Raw genomic sequence first — 20,861 nt, forward strand, 5'->3', positions numbered from 1 at the left:
CACTGTTTTTCCTGAGGGCTGGAGTACTCCTCCCCCTCACCTCACCCACTTAACTCTTAACTCACTTCCTCAGGAATCTTTGATTTCCATGACCAGATCGTTTTCCTCTATATGTACTCTTCATAGCTCCATAGATTACTCTCATTGCAGTTGAATCTTTATGTCAGCTTGTATCATTCTTTAAATAGTGTTTGCTTCTCCCACTAGACTGGAAGCTACATGAATGGAGGGACCAGGTCTGCTTTTGTTAATTTTTGCACTTCTACATGGCATAGGGTATACTTGCAATGAGAACTTACTGAATGAAAGACTGAACTAGGAGCATGGCTGGAATTGAGAACACAAGGATCATGTATGATGGAATGGCAGGGGACATATAGTCCACTCTGCCACCTGAATGCATGGGCAAGGGAGATGTGGCCTATTTAAAGAATATTTCCACGGATACCTACAGGAGAGGTGAAGATGGAGAATACAGCATGGTACTTGTTACAGGTACTGCTGTCCCTTTGTGGCTCATGAATTTACATCTGCATCTAAAGGAGAGAAGGTTGACAGGCAGAGGGTGAAGGACTTCCTTTCCCTGAGGGAAACTCAGGTGTATGAAATATACTGCTACATGTCCCAGTTGACAAAGTTATATAAATTAGAGGTGAGGAGGAAAATCTCTTGGCTGCTACAGAATCCAGGATGGTGTTTTGGGTTCAGGGTGACTGAATGGCCCCGGGTGGAACCCAGGACATCCTTAGCTTGAACTTGAGTATTCCCTCTTTGACATCAGGTGCAGCATCAATGGCCAGACCCTGCTTTCCAATGCATGTCGGGGCAACTATCCACAATAAAGATGGTGGGGATGGGTAGGGAGAAAAACCACACGTACTCTTACGTGTGCCTGAGGCAGAAATAACTAAGTTTCCAGAACCCTATGAATCCTGCCTTTTGCAGGTAGAGTATACAGCAGGGGAATTAAAAGGTTTTAAAATTTTAAAAACTTGATCCCTTTATATCCATAGGTTGCTACGGCGTGGAAAAGTCAGGATATGTCATTGTAGTTCTCTATGTTTTCAGCTAAGAACTAGGGTTTCTGAATTATTCAAAGTTTTACACTGGATATAGTTTCTAGTCTCAATCTTTAGTGATGTGTTTTACTGGCCAATTTACATAGTTTATGGTTTGACTTATAAAAAAAGCCCTTTAGTTTGACCATCTGGAAGTAGTACAGATTATTGATGTTAATTACTTCTCTTCCATATTCTATTTTTGTGATCCTCTCAGTTTTCAGCCTTTGGTGATACATATGACCATCATTAATATTTCATGTCACAAAGATGGCCTCTAGGTCTTCATTAAGTGAGCTTATATTGCCAAATAAATATGTTAAATCTGGGAGAACAAAGCCATTTATTGCCTCAGACTTTTTGCCTAAACTGGGTTATATCTTCTGTATTATCTTCATACTGATCCGACTTTTATTCTGAAGCCTTCAATGACTCTGGAAGCAATCTTTATTATCTGTAAGATACTTGACATGTGCAGACTTTCCTTTGCACGAGAACTTCAATTCAGTTACCAGTGACGATGTTTCCATCCTTCAAACAGAGGCACTTCACTGCATTCAAGAGAGGAAACCTGAAAAGTGTGTGTGGGAGGGGCACCACACTGTACTTAAGGGGAGCTTGGATATGTTTTGACTCTTCTACTGACTTTGGGCCTCAGATTTTTTCCTTCATACAAGGAAATTGATTAATGTCATCAAGCAAAGAGAACAGATCAGCACCCAGTAGTGGTGTGAAGGTTGGGGCAGACATTGCAAAAACTCAGCAAATACACCCACACGCGTGCGCGCGCGCACACACACACACACACACACACACACACACACACACAAGCCCCAAGTGTAGGGAAGGCCTGATGCCTATCAGAAGGTGGTGCAGGGGGGCATGACCCAGAGCTAGAGAATTTCTGCAGGGCTAAGTGGTCCAAGCAAGTCTTATGCTGTTGCCTTCTCCTCTAACCTCCATCTGCCTAAAAATACCTTATTTAATCTAATTCTTTATACCTCTTCTCTCTCTCCATCACTGACCTGCTTTCCTCCTTTGACATTTCTTTATTTTTTATTTTTATAAGTTTATTTATTTATTTTGAGAGACAGCGAGCATGGGATGGGCATAGAGAGAAGGAGAGAGAGAATCCCAAGCAGGCTCCATGCTTTCAGCACAGAGCCAGACATGGGACTCTAACTCAGGAACTGTGAGATCATGACCTGCTCCAAAACCAGTAATTGGATGTTTAACCAACTAAATCACTCAGGAACCCCAACATCTCTTTAATAGGACACTTTCTGCTACAAGTTAGACTTCTTTCTTCCCACTTACTTGAGCTAGCAACCTCAAGTAGTTTGGACAATGCTCATCCTGGTTTAGTTCACAAGGGTTCTTGTGACCTTAATCAGCTCCATTTTAGTTGTGTCAGGCCATCAAGCCCACTGCCTATCTTCAGAAAATCCAACTCTCACTTGTTGGTTCTTTCCTGAGTTCAACAGTCTAGAATTTCAGGCACATGAGCATTAATGTTTACTAACATGCGAATTCACAAGCCTTATGGGAGACTCGAGCAACGAGTAGGAGAGGAGTGGGATTTCTCCTATTCTAGGTCAGTCAGTCCCCTGCTCCACCAGGGAGAACTACCAGCCTGCTGCTTCTTAGAGTGGAGGCCTTTATTTAGTAAGTGCATCTGAAGATAAATATTGATGTTTTAGAGTTCGCATTACCTAAACCCATACCGAAGAAGGGGTATTTCCCTTCTTACCAGCCCTGTTCTTTAGAAACTATGGTCTCTTCTTATTGCTCTGCTAAGTTTTAGGTTAATGTATGCTCAGTTTTGGATCTGGAGGCACCAGCAAAATCTCACAGTTGGTTCTAGTTATTTTCATTTCAAACTTCTCTGTGATAGGAAATCTATTGGTACTTTATTTTCGATCAGTTTATTTTCTACTTTCTCTGTCTAATATTTTTCATTACAAGTGGAAACATAAATGCCTTTTTTTTAATCAGCTTGGTTTTTCACATAGAGAGCATTTTGCTCCAACATTTTTCTGTGTAAGTTGTTATTTCACTGATTGTGTTTTCTGTATTTATTTATCACATTCTGGATCATTGATCATTTAAATATTGGTACATTAAAAAATCTATATTTGGACATCTAATTTTGATACCCAACAAGCAATGTACTATAGTTTGGTCACTTAGATGATTCATATTATGTAATTCCTGTGTTTGACTTCTACTCATTGAACATTCTGGACTATCTCATATTATTGGTTTCAATTGGCCCAGTGCCTCCACTTCTAAATGCAAGACTGGGACTCTTTCCCTTTCTTGGTTATCTCCATTAAAGAGAAGCCCATAAACAGCTAAAATTTTCCAGGAGTCTTGAACTGTGACCTATCTCGTAGGGCCCAGGATGCGAATTTGATTTTCTTAATATTCTTCAGTTTCTCATTCTAAAAACATGGCCTGTAAAATCCCATCTTTGGGGCACCTGGGTGGCTCAGTTGGTTAAGCGTCTGACTCTTAATTTTGGCTCAGGTCATGATCTCATGGTCTGTGAGTTCTAGCACCGTGTCGGGCTCTGTGCTGACAGCATGCAGCCTGCTTGGGATTCTCTGTCTCCCTCTCTCTGCCTCTCCCTGCTTGCTCTGTATCCCTCTATCTCAGAAATAAATAAACATTAAAGAAAATTAAAAAATTTAAAAAATACATCTTTGTAAGCCCATAGGTGACAAACCAGTTGTATTAGCTTCCTAGGGCTGTCATAACCAAGTACCACAGACTGGGTGGCTTCAGACAACAGTCTACTGAGGAAGACTCTGTTCTATGCCTTTCTATTAGCTTTTGGTGGTTGCTGGCAATCTTTGGCATTCCTTGGCTTCTAGGTATATTATTCCAGTCTCTGCCTCTGTCTTCACATGCCATTCTCCTCTATGTGTCTCTGTGTCCAAAATTCCCTCTTCTTATAAAGGTATCAGTCAGATTTAACGTTCACCCTGATCGGCTATTACTTCATCTTACCTTGATTAAATGTACAAAACTCCTATTTCCAAATAAGATCACATTCACATGTTCTGGGTAGACACAGATTTTGGGCGGGGGTGGGGGACAATATTCAAACCAGTGTGCTGATCAACTAACCAACTTTCATTTGGCTTCTCTTCTTGAGGGTTGGGGGAAAGGGTCAGGAGGATTTTACCTCTCCCAGTTTTTAATGGTTAGCTCTTATAAAAATTAGAAATAGATTTGGATTTGAGGCACCTGGGTGGCTCAGTTGGTTGGGCAACCGACTTTGGCTCAGGCCATGATCTCACTGTTTGTGAGTTCGAGCCCCGCGTCAGGCTCTGTGCTGACAGCTCAGAGCCTGGAGCCTACTTCCGATTCTGTGTCTCCCCCTCTCCCTACCCCTCCCCTGCTCACGTTCTGTGTCTCTCTGTCTCTCGATAATAAATAAATTTTTTAAAAATTTTTAAAAAGAAATAGATTTGGATGCAAAATCAAAGAAAACCCAAAGAAGATTTTTTTTCTTATTCTCTGTCTCTCTCTCTATCCCTCTCTCTCTCTCTCTCTCTCTCTCTCTCTCTCTCTCTCTCTCTCTTTTTGTTTTTTTGTTTTGTATGTGACAGGAAGTTTGGAGACAGATGGTACAGAGCAGGTCCTGTGGTTCACACTGCCAACTGGGAGGCAGGTGCTCCCTGTCTTCCTGCTCAGTAGCCCTTAGCATGTGGATATTGACCTTATACTTGCTGCCTTTGGTCACAAGATGACAATGGCTCCACTTCACCACAGTTGGACAAAAGGTACACAGTGACTGCTTCTTTTTACAGAGCTTTCCCAGAAGTCCTATCCAGGGCCTTCTGCTAAGATCTCATTGCTCAGAGCCAACTTATTTGCCAAGAAGCTGGGAAAAGCTTTTTAAAAAACTATTATTTTTTAACAGGACAAATTAATGCACTAGAGCAAATTATGTTTCAGTTAGTAAGGTAGGAGGGAACACAGATAATGCAAAAGTAAACTAGTGCTATCTATTAACTTTCCAAACTTTTATCAGGGCCAGGACTCTAGTCCTCAGCGAGGAACTAGGGTTCCTTGTTTGAGGTGGCCAATGTCTACTTGTGTGTGCAAGCATCTATGCATGTATGCATAGACCCAAGACTGACTCCTTACTGATGCTGGCTGGGAATGCTTCTACCTACTACGAAACAACTTCAGAGACTCCCATGCTGTCATAGCTTCTTTATGAGGCTTGTGTTTTGCGGATATATAACACTAGCTCAAAAACACAGAGCGTAATTCCTGGTTGCATAGTATTCTAATAGATGTTTATTTTACAATTGATTGAGCCAACCCCCTCTTATTGGACATAAACATCCTGATATATTTCTTATCAATTTTCTTTTATGTAGTTTTCTAACTGGGTGACTTTAAAAGTTTTCTGTAGTCCTGTAAGACTTAATTACTGCCTAAAGCTGAGGTGTTTAGAGGACTTGATTCTGTGATGTAGTACTGATGTGATACCTTGGTGGGTTCTATTAAATTGTTCTATTTGGGTGCAATGCTGTTTTAGGCTGTTGGCATGCTGTTGTAACTAGGCAAGGAAGTGACGGCAGAATATTAACTGATATATGATGTGAGACTAAAGGGGAGAGAATACTCAACACCCTTACTCTTCTGTTTTCCCTTTTTGTCTCCCCGTATGCTTGGCTTTGGGCTGAGGTGCCCTTCCCCATTACCATCATTTTATTTACCCCTAAAATTAGCCCAAAGCTCTTCGTGGGTAGTTAATTCTTTAAGACAGATTTTAAGAATCAGTGTCAGCCACCAACTGCATTTCATCTCCTCCCTTCTTCAGCTCCTTTGATTCTGACACAACCATCTGACCTCGTGCTTCATACTTGGACTCTGGCATCCAACAGACGTTCAGCTTTTCTGTATCTCTTTTCTCTTTGTTCCCAGGCATGTCTGCTAGGGACTTCTAAAGCAGGAAGAAGCCCAGCATTGCACCTTTTCCCAGACCGTATGCAGCATACTAATGCTCGCTCCCCGGGCGCTTGTAATTGTAGATATGGACTGTTTATGTCAGGGATGAAAGTGGGTGAACAGCTGCAGCTGCCAGGCAAAAGATAATGCAGAAATGAGAATGTCAAAGCAGCTTTCGTGGGCCTTAAATTAACTTTGCTTGTTTCTCTTCTTTCTCTCTCCTTTCCATTCAGTCTTTCTACCCTAGTGTTCCCAGCATCCCTCTCAAGACTTTCATCTGTTTTGTTGCATTAACTGAGCTGGCTCTTCTGGAAAGTCTGGCTGGCCTCACGGGAGCAGGAGGTAAAGTGAGGATGTGGTGGGGGCCTTGGAGGAGGAGGTAGGGTAAGGAGGCAAAGCATCAGGGTACTGAGGGAAAGGGTTTATCATGGATCACGCAGCACCTTGCTACAAGCACTGATTAGAGCATGTCTAGGGTTATAATTCAGGTCCAGGTTCTAATCTTTAGCCAGCACGTTGAAAGTATATATAGCATGGCTCGTGATGTTAATGCCCACCTTGAATTTTAACACTGGATAGTTCTGCCTGCCTCCAGGGATTAAAATGAATGATGCATTCCACATGCAATGAGTTATTTTCCATCTTCCTTCTCTGCACAGTTGGAGCACAGCTCATTTGTGCACTCTGGCTTGCCAGTCTTTTATTCTTGCTTTGCCATTCCTCTTCCTCCCTTATCTTACAAGAGTACAAGTGGCTATTTGTTCATCTCTATGCCTTGCAGCCTAGCACTGAGATAATTCACTCTTCCTTACCTTATTGACGGACACAGACATCACTCTAGGAGTGAGCACAGAAATCAGCTAGCTGCCCTCTGCCCGAGCCTGACCTGGTTCCATGTGGGAGGTCTAGCAGCGGCTGCTTTGATAAGCTCCGTGGGCCGTGTATCAGTGGACCATCCATTGGTGCTTCCAGTGTATGTGCTCCCCGGTGATCTGGCCCTTTGATAACACCATTTGTTGTCATCGATTTTTTGATACTTGAAAAGCTGGTAGAATCTACAGGCCGTTTCTCAAATCTTAGAGGAGGAAAGGCTGCATACTAACCCTGGTGGAATCTGCTGGTCTTTTATAACTGGAAAGAGGCCCATCTAGGGTCTGAGTGAGCACTCAGTAGTCAGTTTCATTTATTTCAACAGATACTTATTGAGAAGTTGCTTGGAGTCAGATATGATGCTAGACAAGAAAAGGCATAAAAGATGCCTGGGGGAAAAAGGGGGTGCCTTTGTTTCGCCCATTTGCTCAGTCAGTTAAGCATCTGATTCTTGATTTCAGCTCAGGTTGTGATCTCACAGTTTGTGGGTTTAGGCCCCACATCAGGCTGGGCTGCAGTACAGAGCCTGCTTGGGATTCTCTCTGTCTCCTCTTTCTATTCCACCTCCACTTCTTCTCTCTCTTTCTCTCTCTAAGTAAATAAATAAATAAACTTAAAAAAAAGATGACTGGGACACAGACCTTTGCCTCTGGGAGCTCAAAACTTAGTAAGGGTCATAGTAAGACATGCTCATGAATAGCTAACAGATCTAATATAAGGCAGCAGTCTATTATACCTTGGGCTTTGGGTAGGCTGAGGCATGGCAGATTCATTCTGACTGGGATAAGATCTAGGAAGTTTTAGAAGGCAGTGAAATGGGGAACAGGACCGCAAAGAATGTGGAAGGCAGGAGTGTGTGTATGGGCAGGTGGTAGAGAGGAGGGTGGATATGAGAAAGGGTATTCCAGATGAGAAATGCAGAAATAAAAACTGTTCTCCTTGGATTGAATTCCACATATATATGTACCTTAGCCTGAGCTACTATAACAGAATACCATACATGAGGGGCTTAAACAACACAAATTTATTTTCTTACAATTCTGGAGACTGGAAGTTCAACACAAGGGTACCAGCATGTAGGTTCTGGTGAAGGCTTTCTTCTTGGCTTGCGGATGGTTGCCTCCCCTTTGCCGTGTACTCAACATGGCAGAGAGAGAGAGAGAGAGAGAGAGAGAGTGAGCTTAAGCTCTCTGGGGTGTCTTACGGGGGTACTAATCCCATCAGACTAGAACCTGTCCTCATGAGCTCATCTAACTCTTACTACCATCCAAAGGATCTAGCTCCACATACCATCACATTGGGGGTTAGAGCTTCAACATAGGAATTTGGAGGGGCACAAACATTAAGTTCATAGCAGTATGGTTCAGAGATACCAATTCATTCATTTTTTAATATAATTTTTTCCAACATCTTACATAGAATAACCTGGGCTCTCATGTTATAAACATAACACTATTTTTTAATGTACATTTCCATCCTTCCATCCCTTCTGTAGCCTTTGTTTTTAGAAAGCACTGCTCCAGTCCACACAACAGTGATGGGGGGCACTGCTTCACTCTCTCTGGTCAACTTCTCTGGGTCTCTGTTACATTACTTGCAAAATGAGAAAATAGCACTAGGTAACTTCACACGTAATATAATTCTTCTCCCTTCCATGTCCCCTACCCACCCCTGCCATTTCCACCTGTTCTTCCTTCCCTTCCTTTCTTCTTCCCTCCTGTCCTTTCTTCCTTGTGTCTTTCTTTGAAAAAATATTTGTCTCACACTCAAAAAAATTCATTGGGTATTATGCAGTCAGTAATAAGATAGCACTGTCATGATCATTTTGTTGTCTGTATTGATAACCCAATATGATGCGGGTGAGGCTTTTGAAAGGACACATAGGTTGTGCATCACCCTGTCTGGCCACCTCTGGTCTGTATGCCAAGGTGTCCATGGCCTAATTCCTCCATTGTCCACACTTTTTATCCCTCAGTCTTGCTTTTTCAGGGCCTCTAACTTGGCACCTATTCTAGCTGATCAAGAAGAAGCCAAGAGAGTTTTTTTTCTTACACAATGAGCTTTTGGAAGACACAGGATCTCTTCTGATGGTCTGCATGTTCACTGAGTAAGAATACTCAAATTTCGCCATCTGTAAGCTGTGAGAAATTAACCTCTACCTATCAGTTACCCAATAGCAAGTTTATGCTGATGAATATAAAATATTAAGAAAATACAGCCTTTATGGGTCCAGTGGTACATATGGGACATGGATACTAAGGAAGTACCTACTATGTGCTTGTAAATGAGGTCTGCTAGATCGAAAAGAGGCTGGCGCCTCAGTCCCCTTCCCCTTCCTGTGATGCTCCCCCCATAGACATGGGTGGGAGACGTTTAGTTTCCTGTATGTGAGTTTTCTAGGAAGTCCTGTTGCTAAGAACGAGTTTCTGGCATCTTAGGATTTTTCTGAACTGTCAAGAGGTGATAGTGCTGATTATTAGTTCTTTACCTAAAATGAGTAGTACTCATTACATCAGTGCCATTTCCCCTCATTCAGATAAGCTGAACTCAATTAGCAGGAAGCCTTGAGAATTCCAAGAGGTTTTTCTTACCAGTTTTGGCAAAGTGGAAGAGCGAATCCACATGACAAATCCTTGTCGGCACATCCATCAGGCTTTTTGTTCTTGCATTGGCCATCTGCTCCAAGTTGCCCCATGGGAACAGGCAACCATTAGAGGCCTCTCTGTCTAGATCCTTCTGCCTGTGCAAGGATGACTCTAAACAGAGTTGGGTTTTACTGCTATCGGTTGCGGAAAACTCATGATTAGCTGGAGACTGTCAATCACCTGCACCCAGGTCTGTTTGGCACCACTGTAGTCGTCTTGTTTCGGCTTGCTTCTCCCTGCCCAAGTTAGTATGACCTGGCTACTCATTCATTACCCATAGCAAGGCTCTTTCCAGGTTGCTTCACTTATATCCACTCTTTCAGGGCTATTTTAGACACACAATTACCAGGGAAGAATAGGTGGCTTTGAGGGATAATATTAACGTCAACATCTAGCTCTCACGTAGTATGACCCTCTCTGCTTTGCAGAATTAGAGGTTGTGTTTTGATACTGTGTTTCATCTGGTTTATTTCATTAATCATTTGGAATTTTGTATTCACATGAACATGCACATTCACACACACACACACACACACACACACACACTTTTTTTTCTCAAGGTACAACAATGACAATTTTTTTTTAACAAAAATAGAAACTACATCACACCTCAATGACCATGTCATTGTAAGCAGTGAGCAAAATCACCTGCCAGATAGTTTTTGCTTATACAGAATCTATTTTAATGTTTATTTATTATTGAGTGAATGAGAGAGAGAGAGAGAGAGAGAGAGAGAGAGAGAGAGAGAGAGAATAAGAGTACATGTGCAGGGGAGGAGCAGAGAGAGAGAGACAGAGGATCTGAAGCAGGCTCCACGCTGAAAGCAGAGAGCCCGATGTGGGACTTGAACTCACGAATTGTGAGAGCATGACCTGAGCTGAAGTCAGACACTTAACCAACTGAGCCACCCGGGTGCCCCAGAATCTGATTGTTTTCAATAATAATAATAATGATAATATCATTTATTGAGCATCTGCTATATGCTGGACACATTTCTAAACAGTTAATGTATTAACTCATTTAAAGACACTAAATAAAGCTGGAAAATATGTAATGTAGGTAAACACTGTGTGTCCATTGAATTCAGATAATCATCAACACTATACTTTCTTGGAAATTCGTATCTCTTAGGTTGTTGAGGATAAATTCTCTTTCCCTTTTCCCCCTTGGGACCTAGAGGTAGTTTGAGCAGAAAGAGCCTCCCTGTGGAGTCAGAACAGCATGTGGCCCTCTTCCTCTCTGCCAGGAGTCAGGAGCTCTTTGTTCTTCTCAGATCCCTCATCACTGGTGCAAGCTGACACTTGTGTCTCCTCTCCTTAGTACCCCTTGATCTTCACGAAATCTAGGACACTGCAGAGTGCAGTACAAATTTAGTGCCAATACTTGATCTGGCAAATTTGATAGTGCTCCCTGCTCTTTCATCGTTGGTATCCTTACTACTATCCTTGAGGTTTTCATTCTTTTTTTTTTTTTTTAATTTTTTAATGTTTGTTTATTTTTGAGAGAGACTGAGACAGAATGCAAGTGGGTTAGGGGCAGAGAGAGAGGGAGACACAGAATCCGAAGCAGGCTCCAGGCTCTGAGCTGTCAGCACAGAGCCTGACGCGGGGCTCGAACTCATGAGCTGTGAGGTCATGACCTGAGCCAAAGTCGGTTGCTCAACCAACTGAGCCACCCAGGAGCCCCAATCCTTGAGGTTTTCAACCTGGATAGGAGATGTGGAGGATATAAATGCCAGAGTCAGCCCACATAGGAATTAGTGTGTGGACAGTGCTTCTCCCAAATGCCAATATTCTCAACCCGTGCTTTCCTCTTCTTATACTTAAAAGGATGCTTGTGGTTCCTTGAGGGTTGAGATGAGGGTAAGGATGGGAGGTAGGAGGTATGTACATAGATTCTAGCTGACTGACATTGTCATGTGTGGGGCACATGCGTGGGGTTTCTGGAAACCTCTCCCGCTTTATCACTGAGAGATACTTTCCTCGCATTTCACCTTGGTATCAGTAAAGGAATGCTTCAGACAAGTTACTTCCTTCCTCAGCCACAAGGCATGTAGTAATGCACTTTTAGCTTTTCTGTACTGGGATCACTTTACCTCTGCAAGTGGCCTTTGAAACAGGATTTAAGACAACTTCAAGCCTGCCCTTCCCTGTGCATGGACTACTTCTGGTCCAAAGAAATCACATAAATTCTTTGTTCGTGAAAGTCTGGGGGTGGGGCCTCCTTGTCATTAGCCTGCTGAGTGACAGGCTACCTATTGTAACTCCCTTTAGATTTCTCAGGAGTGATTGAGACATCAGGTCCCTGTGTCCCTAAGCCCTAGAACACATGCATTCAGTTTCAGGTTAGAGGAGGACATCTTAAAGACCTTTCGACTATTCTGAGCAAGAGAAATCTGTCTCTGTTTGCTACATCTCCCCTACCGCTCCTCAAAATCCCCTTCTATTAGATCCACTCCTAGTCTCTCCAGATTCTCTTGTGGATTAGAGGTAGATGTTCATCTTAAAGGCCCCTAACTGGTTCTCAGCTGCCTACTTTGAAAGCCCTGCTTTTGTTTTCTCAGGCCTCCTTTTGTAATGTAAATGGATGTTTCCCACGTTTTAGGCCCCAGTGAAAACCCAACTGCAGGAGTTCCATTTGAACATTTTGTTTCACCTATGACCAAACAGAATATTGGCAAAACTCATGATAATGAGTTCATAAAGCATTTATGTAAATAGCTAACACACATCGTAAAAGATCCTCAGCATAATTATAAAATCTTGGAAATGCAATCACAGCAATTAGATACCATACTTAATTATCATACTAGTAAAATGTAAATGGCTGATAACAGCTAGTATTAGTGGCATGTAGGGAAATGATATGTTGTTGGTTGAGTATGCATTGGCATAGTCTTTTCTGGAGAGCAATCTATCAGTTTCCATTAAGATAAGAAAAGCACATGTTCTTTGAGCCATCACTCAAAGGTGGTGATATATCTCACTTTGTACCCTAGAGAAATACTTGTCCATGTACTTAAAAAGGCAGCTGAAAAGACATTCATTGCAGCAGACTCCTAAGAACAAAACCTGAAAACGACCCATCAATGGCAGAATAGTTAAATTAGCGATTTCCAAATCTCGCTTGATGTTATAATAGTGAAAGTCACGTGGGTCACCTCTTGATGACGGCTTTTATTTTTTAATTTTTATTTTTTATTAATTTTTATTTTTTTAAGACGAAATTGATCACGGCTTTTAAACAGTAGATGCACCATCTATCTCTATGCTTTTCCGATGACAGGATGCGGGTAAGCGCAAGACCCTAGGGGATGGGCAGTGACCAGACAGGAGGAGCTTGGCTCCTGCATGGTTACTCTCCCGGGACTGGGAGGTGACTAAGACATAAACTTTTACTGCATTAGGCCATTGGCATATTTTGGAGTTTATTTGTTAAAATAGCTAGTGTTACTCTAATAATAAAAAAAAAAAAGATACGTAACAGTTCAAAAGAAATAAATAGGTTAGTGTGTTTTGACTGGGTTTTATTTCAAATGCATAAATGAAAAAAGCATATGATATCGTGTAGATTAAATAACACATTGCCTAATGTATGTATAAACACATGGAAAAAGTTCTGAAAGGTAAACACCAAATTAATAATAATGGATTCCCCCATAGAGGGGAGTAGGATCGAGTATTGTGGTAACCAGGGACTTTTGCTTTGTATTATTGAAATTTTTATGAGGAGAATATTTCTTGAATTACTTGTGTAATTAAAAATTACAAAAGAAATTGTATTGGCTCCCTGGGCAATTGCTCGGCTCGAACTGCTCCTTTTTGTTTCTGTTCTCATTTATGTGAGGGAAACAGATAAAAACTTTTCATCCTGCCCTATTCACCAATATCTCATAATCATTAGAGATTATTGGGAATAATTCCCAAATTAGGGTGTTTGGTACAGTAATGAGGAAATTTATCAAAAAGTAAAAAAAAAAAAAGTAAAATAAAACGCACAGAATACTCTAAAAGAACTTAGAAGAAGAATGCTACCAAATCTACTATGACAGCAAAAATAATTATATGTAAATTTAGAAATATTTCGGTGGGGCTCTTGATGTAGCACTAGTGAATTCATAAATATGTCTTTTAAGGAAAACTGGATTCACTCAACAGTCTCCTTTAGTAATTACAAAAGTGATCATGTGACATCACTGTTGAACAAACTATGATGACCTAATTCCTCGTTTTCAATTCATTATGATAACAGTATGGTAATGAGAGGAGCACATTACCTCTGCACTGCTGTTAGCATTCAGTGAGTCATCTGGGCATGTCTTCTACCAGAGTAAGAATCTCAAGTGTCCAGCCACGAGTGACCCAGAAAACAGTAGTAACAAAATGCCCTTTCTCTCATCCCACCCCCTCAGCTTTTCATTCATTGCTCCCTTCAGGCCCGCTCTGTCAGCTGGATCATTGACACATTTACACAACTGTAATTGGTGCCTCTTTGGCACCCCCTTCTGTTACCAAGGCAACTGCCTGTCCTTCTGCCCTTGAGCAAAACCACCATCAGACTCATACGGGCTCTGTGGCTTGTTCTAACTTCATCATTCTCCTCCATAAACCTTCATAAGGCTTCCTCTTCAGATCCTGCCTTAGGGGCCAAACACCAGTTCGCAAGAGGCAGGGAAGCTATTTAGGTTTCTCCCCTCTTTTCATTTCACTTTCCTAAACTGGGTTGGATGTGATCTCATACGTACTGCCCATTTCTTTCCCCATTCAGGGTTTCTTACCCTAGTTGCATTCTGGAATTCCTGCTGCAGTATTTAGTAACCCTCAGATACAATAGATACAGCAACGTCTAGTAGCTTGGAGAGTTTTTGTGGGAAGTGGAATGTGTATCGATGTGCTTAGCAGGAACACCATAATGTTACTTTCTTTCCCCTGGTTTCTCATTTCTTATATTCTGCAGGTGTTTATCCATGTTACAAAATACCAACCAGGTGGGACTTTAAGTGAGGAGTTTTAGAATGAGTACCAAATGCTGTGCTTCATGGGAGACGGAAATGGCTCAGTCTGGGAATGATGAGGCTGGTGAGGGTGAGGCAGCTCTAGGAGGAGTGAGGAGCCGGGGAAGCCAGGAAAAGACAAATGCTGACTGCAGAAGCTCACTATGCCAAGGACCTTCTCCCATCAAGAATTACAGCCTGGCAGTAGACTTAGCTTCTTTTTGATTCTAATACATTAAAGCTTAAATCAGGGTAAAAGAAAAGAGGCAGAAAGTCTAACTCCTACCCCACTGTGTGCATGATTGCTTTCCAGTGTGAAGATGGATTATGAACCAGGCAACCAGAGTGATGGAGGGCTGAGTGTTAATGAGAAGATGGATGACTGTATTTTTGTAAGTCACACTCTCTCAACTGGGTGAGGTGTCTTTGCCCCACTCAGCAGGATTCTGCTGACCTCATTCATATTCTGCCAACAGTTGGCTGGTTCTTGCCATCTCCAGTCTGAGGCTCACATGGATTCATACTGTATGGAGCCACCACACAGGCTCCTCCATTTCTTTTCTCCTGCACTCCCCTCCTGCCGTGGCCTGTGGGACCCTCCTCCAACTGCGGAACGGCAGTCCTTCATCTTGTGCCCACCTCCTCCTTTCCATCTCTTCATAGAAACTCTGCCTCCCTTCTCCCATACACAAATGTCCTTGCTTTCCAGAGCCATTTCTGAACCATTGAATGATTCTTACAATCAAAAGCTCCAAATGATTTATTTCACTGTTGTCTCCCACTGCCTCTGCTTGTTTCCTTTTCCTCAGTAATTTTAATGTTTCGTGCAATGCTTTCCTCTCTGCCATCGTGGGATTCAAGTTAATGACCCTTAATCTCATCCTCCTTGACTCAGTTGAATACTAATTTTATCCCTATCTCCATCTGTCCAAGTTTTATCCACTCTAGGGTCAGCTCAAAAACTCTCTCTCTCTTCACAGTCTTCCCTGGTCCTTGCAGCAAGAACTGCTAGTTGCTTAATTTTTCTAGATGACCATATTCCTTTATTTGTGTATTTTATGCATTTAAAATTTTTGATCTTGAATGATAAAGGTTTTCCTTGCTACAAATATGATGTTTAAGGATGAGAACTATATTTTATTCATATTTTTATTTCTACCAACCCTAGTCCAGCACCTCATTTTACACTTGGCATGCAGAGTGCACTTAATAATGTTAATTTGAAGACAGATGACACTTGCTTCCTTACCTTTTCCTATTATAGTGCTGCTTATTATAGTACCATAAACTACAAGCCCTAAACCCCAAGAATTCCAGGAACTCCCTGGATCACATGATCATGTCTATAATGCTATTTTAATTATTCATTAATATTTTTGAACATATCTTGTATGTCGAGACCCGTCCTAAATGGTAGAGAACGAGTATTCTAACTGGCCCAGAATGAAGCCATTTACCCATCCCTGGAGCTAGGGGAGGACCCATCAGTGTACCTGAACCATGTCACCTGACCAGGATTCTAAACTAGGGGATGGGTAGTCCCTAAAGAAAGAACACGTGTCCACCACAATTCCAACCGAACTTCTTCCTTGCCTCCAGAGTGGTCCCCTTTCAATCCATCCTGTAGCCTTCCTCTAGAGTAGGCTAAGTTGCAATTCTGAACAGGCCCTATTTTGTTTCAAATCCTTCAGTAGCTTTCAGCATGAAGTTCAAGTACCCACTTTAGCATATATGGTTTTCCTGGGCTTCCTGTTTCTGAAGCATCATCTTCTTTCACTAAGCCACATGCATGCCCACCCTTTAATGATGCCAACCTTCTTTTAGTTCTCAGACCTGGCATGCTATCTGAGCATCTGTGATTTCTTCACTTCTTTTTTTCTTCTTTCTAAAATGGTTTCTTTCTTTCTTTCTTTCTTTCTTTCTTTCTTTCTTTCTTTCTTTCTTTCTTTCTTTCTTTCTTTCTTATTTCTTTATTCATTTTAACCTAGTATCTTAGCCAGCTCAGGCTGCCATAACAAAATACCATAGAATGGGTGTCAGAAACAACAGATATTTATTTCTCACAATTCTGGAGGTTGGGAAACCCAAGGTCAAGGTGCTGACAGATTCAGTTCTTGATGAGAGCTCTCTTCTGGCTTGGAGAGAGCTGTCACCTCCCTTTGTGCTCCCATGACCTCTTCTTTGTGTGCACTTGTAGTGGGGGAGAGAGTGAGAGAGCAAGCTCTGGTCTCTCTCCTTCTTATAAGGACACCAATTCCCCATTATAGGGACTCCCCGCTCATGACCTCATCTAAACCTAATTACCTCCCACCTCCTAATACCATCACAATGAGGGTTAGGGCTTCAACATAGGAATCTTGAGGGCAGGGACCCAAACATTTAATCCGTATCAACTAGTAATCTCCTTTTTACTCTTTAATCTCAGTTTAAGCACCATGTATGCTGGCAATCCCTCTTGACTTTCCTATTTAAATATCTCCCTTCTGTTCTTAAAACATTAGGTGGTTTGCTCCATCATAACCCTCATCACACCTTCCTTAATAGACAGTTTACATATCTATTTCCATTTTGCTGTGAATCCTTTTGTTTCATTCGATTTTTATGTCCACAGCACGGACTGGAGCCTGGCTTAAACTAAGAACTTGGTAGTTTTGAAGGATTTAACTCTCAATACTTTTTAGGCCCCTCCATGAAATCCAAAATAAATAATTGCTTTATTTATTTACCTTCCTCGCTTTCAGAAGTGTTTATATTGAACAGATTTATTATTTAATTCTGGAATTTTGTGAAACTTTGTATTTCTATTTGGATGAATAGTCTATCTCTAGTTAGACAGTTATTAATAGGTGATGTTGCTGTTGAAGCACCTATAAAATGGGATTATATTAATTATTCATTTGCTCCTCTTTCTCACTGTGTTGTGAAGTGTCACAGGGAGGGTCCACATGCTGTTCATTGTCACACAGCCAATCCTGGCACACAAATAGTGCTAACTTCATGTTATCTGAATGAGTAAAGATACCTATGTGTTTTTCCTACTAGCCTCTCATTTCCTTGTAACAGTACTGAAATCACACTCTCTGTATATTTAAATTTTAACGTTTATTTTTGAGAGAGAGAGACAGACAGACAGACAGCATGAGTTGGGGAGGAGCAGAGAGACAGGGAGAAACAATCCGAAGCAGGCTCCAGGCTCTGAGCTGTCAGCACAGAGCCCGACGCTAGGCTCGAACCCACGAACCATGAGATCATGACCTGAGCTGAAGTGAGATGCATAACTGACTGAGCCACCCAGGCGCTCCTCACCTCTCTGTGTATTTAAAGAGCTGCTGCTTTTATAGCTCTCCCCCTCTTCTCTAAGCAGGAAATCTAGACACTGGGAGAAGGATATGCAATGTATTTATGATGCTTCACCACCTATGGGTTTACATTGGAGGGCCGGGGTGGTTAAATGAGAGGAGGCACCAGGAATCCCATGTGGCAGATTCCTGTCCTCGTCATATTATGTTGTGCTAGTGAAGCCTGAGCAGCAGGGTTGAGGACACAGTGCAGGAGCCTGTGAAAGTCAGGATGGGACTGACACTGTGGGCAGCAGGGTTGTTTTGGGAAAGTCTTTGTGCCTCTATTGTTAAGGGTTAGGAGATAATGTGAGCAAATGAAATCAAAAGGTGAGAATCTGAGCATCAGTTTTTTTCTGCTGACATGGCAAATGTTTAGCAAGTCCTAAGTCCTATGAGCCTTGGTCTCTGTATCTCTGGTATGGGATAATCATACTTAGCCTCCTTCCCTCACAGAATTGTGTCTAGGATCAATGAGATGAAGGCTGTAAAATCAACTGCAAATTGTTAATAAATTTACCAGTATTGGGATTATTGTCACTGTTACCTTATGAAAAGCTGGTATCCTCACCTAATTCCCAGACATACAGAGGTAATTAGACTGTCTACTTTGCTAGATCCTGTTACTACCAGTTAACTTTTCTCTTTGGAGAATGGGATTTCATTTCACTCAACAGTCCCAGAGAATAATTAATATGTGTGCCATGCCAAGCGGGACTAACCCCTTTATGGGGATTTTATTCCTTGTGGAAGAGTTAGGGAGGAGAAGGGAGGAGGTGTGAGAGGAGTATGCAGACCAGCAGCCTCCCATAGCTCCATTTCACTTGGCATTATTTTTGGATAAGGCTTGCCCTCTTGGAAAGTCACAGTTTTCCCACATCACCTGCGATCTCAAGCTTCTTCTTTCAGAAAAGTCTTCACCGTCCATCTCTTCACAAATACTTATCGAGTCCTTTGGTTTTGCCAAAGAGTAGAGACATAGAATGGAGAACAAAAACAGATGAAGTCTTTGGGTTTACAGAGGTTATATTCTAGAGGAGAAAATGAACAAAAAACAATGAAAGATACTGGGGAAATATAATTCAAAAATGAAATCTTCTCCCAGCCCAGAAAACCTTCCTACAAAGGTAGTAGGGACAGAAAACAGATTTATTATTGAATAAATAGGAAACCAGAATGTGAGGCATATCACATCTCCCAAGAGACTAGAAGGACAGAAAGCAATCTCACCCTTTTGGTAGCCACGCAGACACCACCCATTAATATATGTTTTCAAGATAAATAACAAGTAGTCCACAAGTAAGAGGACAGCACCATGTGTCACACATAGTTCATCCTAACTTTACATGGTCATTGGGTGACCGGCCATCAGTTTTAGCCTATTGGCTTTATCCAGAAGAAAAAATTTTCAAACCTTTATGACAGGGGTCAGTTGTGCAGCTTGGAGCAAAGTGCCCACCAAAGTTAGGGTCTTACCCTCCCACAGAAACTGGGAGATAGGGGGGCTAGCTCCCTTGAGGTTTACCCTCAAAGAGATAGAATTCAGGTCTTTGAGAAAGACATTTTCAGGTTATCAAGATGACAAAAGTCTCCTCTAGTTTGCATAAGGTTTTATAAACATTACAAAGGGAGGAGAGAGTACTTACAAGTTTTCTGAGGTGAATGGTCTATGAAAAAGGAAGCAGGAGACTCTCTCTTTTTCAGCAGGGAGAAAAAAGCCTCTTATTTTGAATTTTTATTTGTCCTTACACAGGTAACTAAGAATTCCAAAAGTGGAAAAAAGACTCAGGAAGAATGCATTTACTTGCAGTTTACTTTTTCTTGCTTATTTGTGAGTGCTCACTCAAATTAAGGGGTAATATTTGTCTGTCATAGCCTGCACATATATTTTCAGAGTATTTCTTTTGTCTTGCAAGTTCACGGTATATTTTGCACAAAAACACTAAGGCTCTCTACCCCCTGGAAGATGTGGGAGAAGCTTCAGTGAAATTCCATTTGACTGAAGTGGTTAAAACTTCATTCTGGCAGTGCCTGGGTGGTTCAGTCCATTGAGCATCTGACTTTGGTTCAGGTTGTGATCTCACGGTTCACACGTTTGAGTCCTGCATTGGGCTCACTGCTGTCAGTGTGGAGCCCGCTTCAGATTCTCTGTCACCCTCTCTTTCGGCGCCCCCCCTCCTGAAAAAAAATAAAAAAATAAAACTTCATTCTGTAAGCAGACAAAGGCTGGAAACTGGAGGGTGTTGAACCTGGAGCTTGTCCCGACTTTGGACTTAAGGATTGTAGAAACACCTGACAGTGATCATAATCATATTTTAATTTGATCATATTTCAGCATTTTAAATCTCAGTACCTTGAAGTCCCAGGACAAAGTAGGTTCTCAGTAAACCTTAGTTGATTTGACAGCTGAATTGTAGAACACTTTGGCCGTATAGAGAGGGACGAGTGTCATATCAGGGTCAGCTGATGCCTCTGCACATTCCCCCAGATAATTAGCTTCATGAATACTGGTGCCTCAGCATTTTCCTCTCCTCTGCCAGCCCTCGTGGGAATATCTGAAAAGCACTTTTAACACAGACTTAAGGTTAATGAACATAAAGCAGTATTAATTAAGCTGGCTAAGCTTCCTTCCTATATTCTGCCAAATTCTGGAACTTCTGCTAGATAGATCTAGTCTGTGGTAGCCGAATAGGAGAGGGCCCTTTCTATTCTACCACCCCCATCCAAAGCCATGCCTTCCTGGCTTAATCCCCCAAATCTTTGCAGTCAGTCCGTTTTGCTGATGGTAGGTAGGTACACACGGCTACACCACGGTGTTGTCTGTGGGACACAGCCTGCTTCTTGCAGTTTGTGGTCATCACCATCTTACTTTCCCTGGATGCTTTTGCTTTGCTGCTTAGGGTCCATTCTGACCCCCTTGTGACCAGACCACTCCCTTCCCCCAGGAAGCCTCTGGGGGTTTCTCTCTCTCATCAGTTCTCTGAA

The 20,861-nt window shown here is 41.9% G+C and overlaps 1 long non-coding RNA gene across 2 annotated transcripts in view; it reads left to right on the forward strand.

Moving 5' to 3' along the window:
* The window catches only part of LOC123379297, a 136,181-nt gene that overhangs the window by 34,660 nt on the left and 80,660 nt on the right, over positions 1–20,861 (forward strand). For both annotated transcript variants that reach the window (XR_006583592.1, XR_006583590.1), the window contains exon 3: positions 14,852–14,930. This is a non-coding gene — a long non-coding RNA (uncharacterized LOC123379297). The remainder of the gene's footprint in view (positions 1–14,851; positions 14,931–20,861) is intronic.

This window comes from Felis catus, chromosome A1 (genome assembly GCF_018350175.1).
Source record: "Felis catus isolate Fca126 chromosome A1, F.catus_Fca126_mat1.0, whole genome shotgun sequence".
Classification (NCBI taxonomy): domain Eukaryota; kingdom Metazoa; phylum Chordata; class Mammalia; order Carnivora; family Felidae; genus Felis; species Felis catus.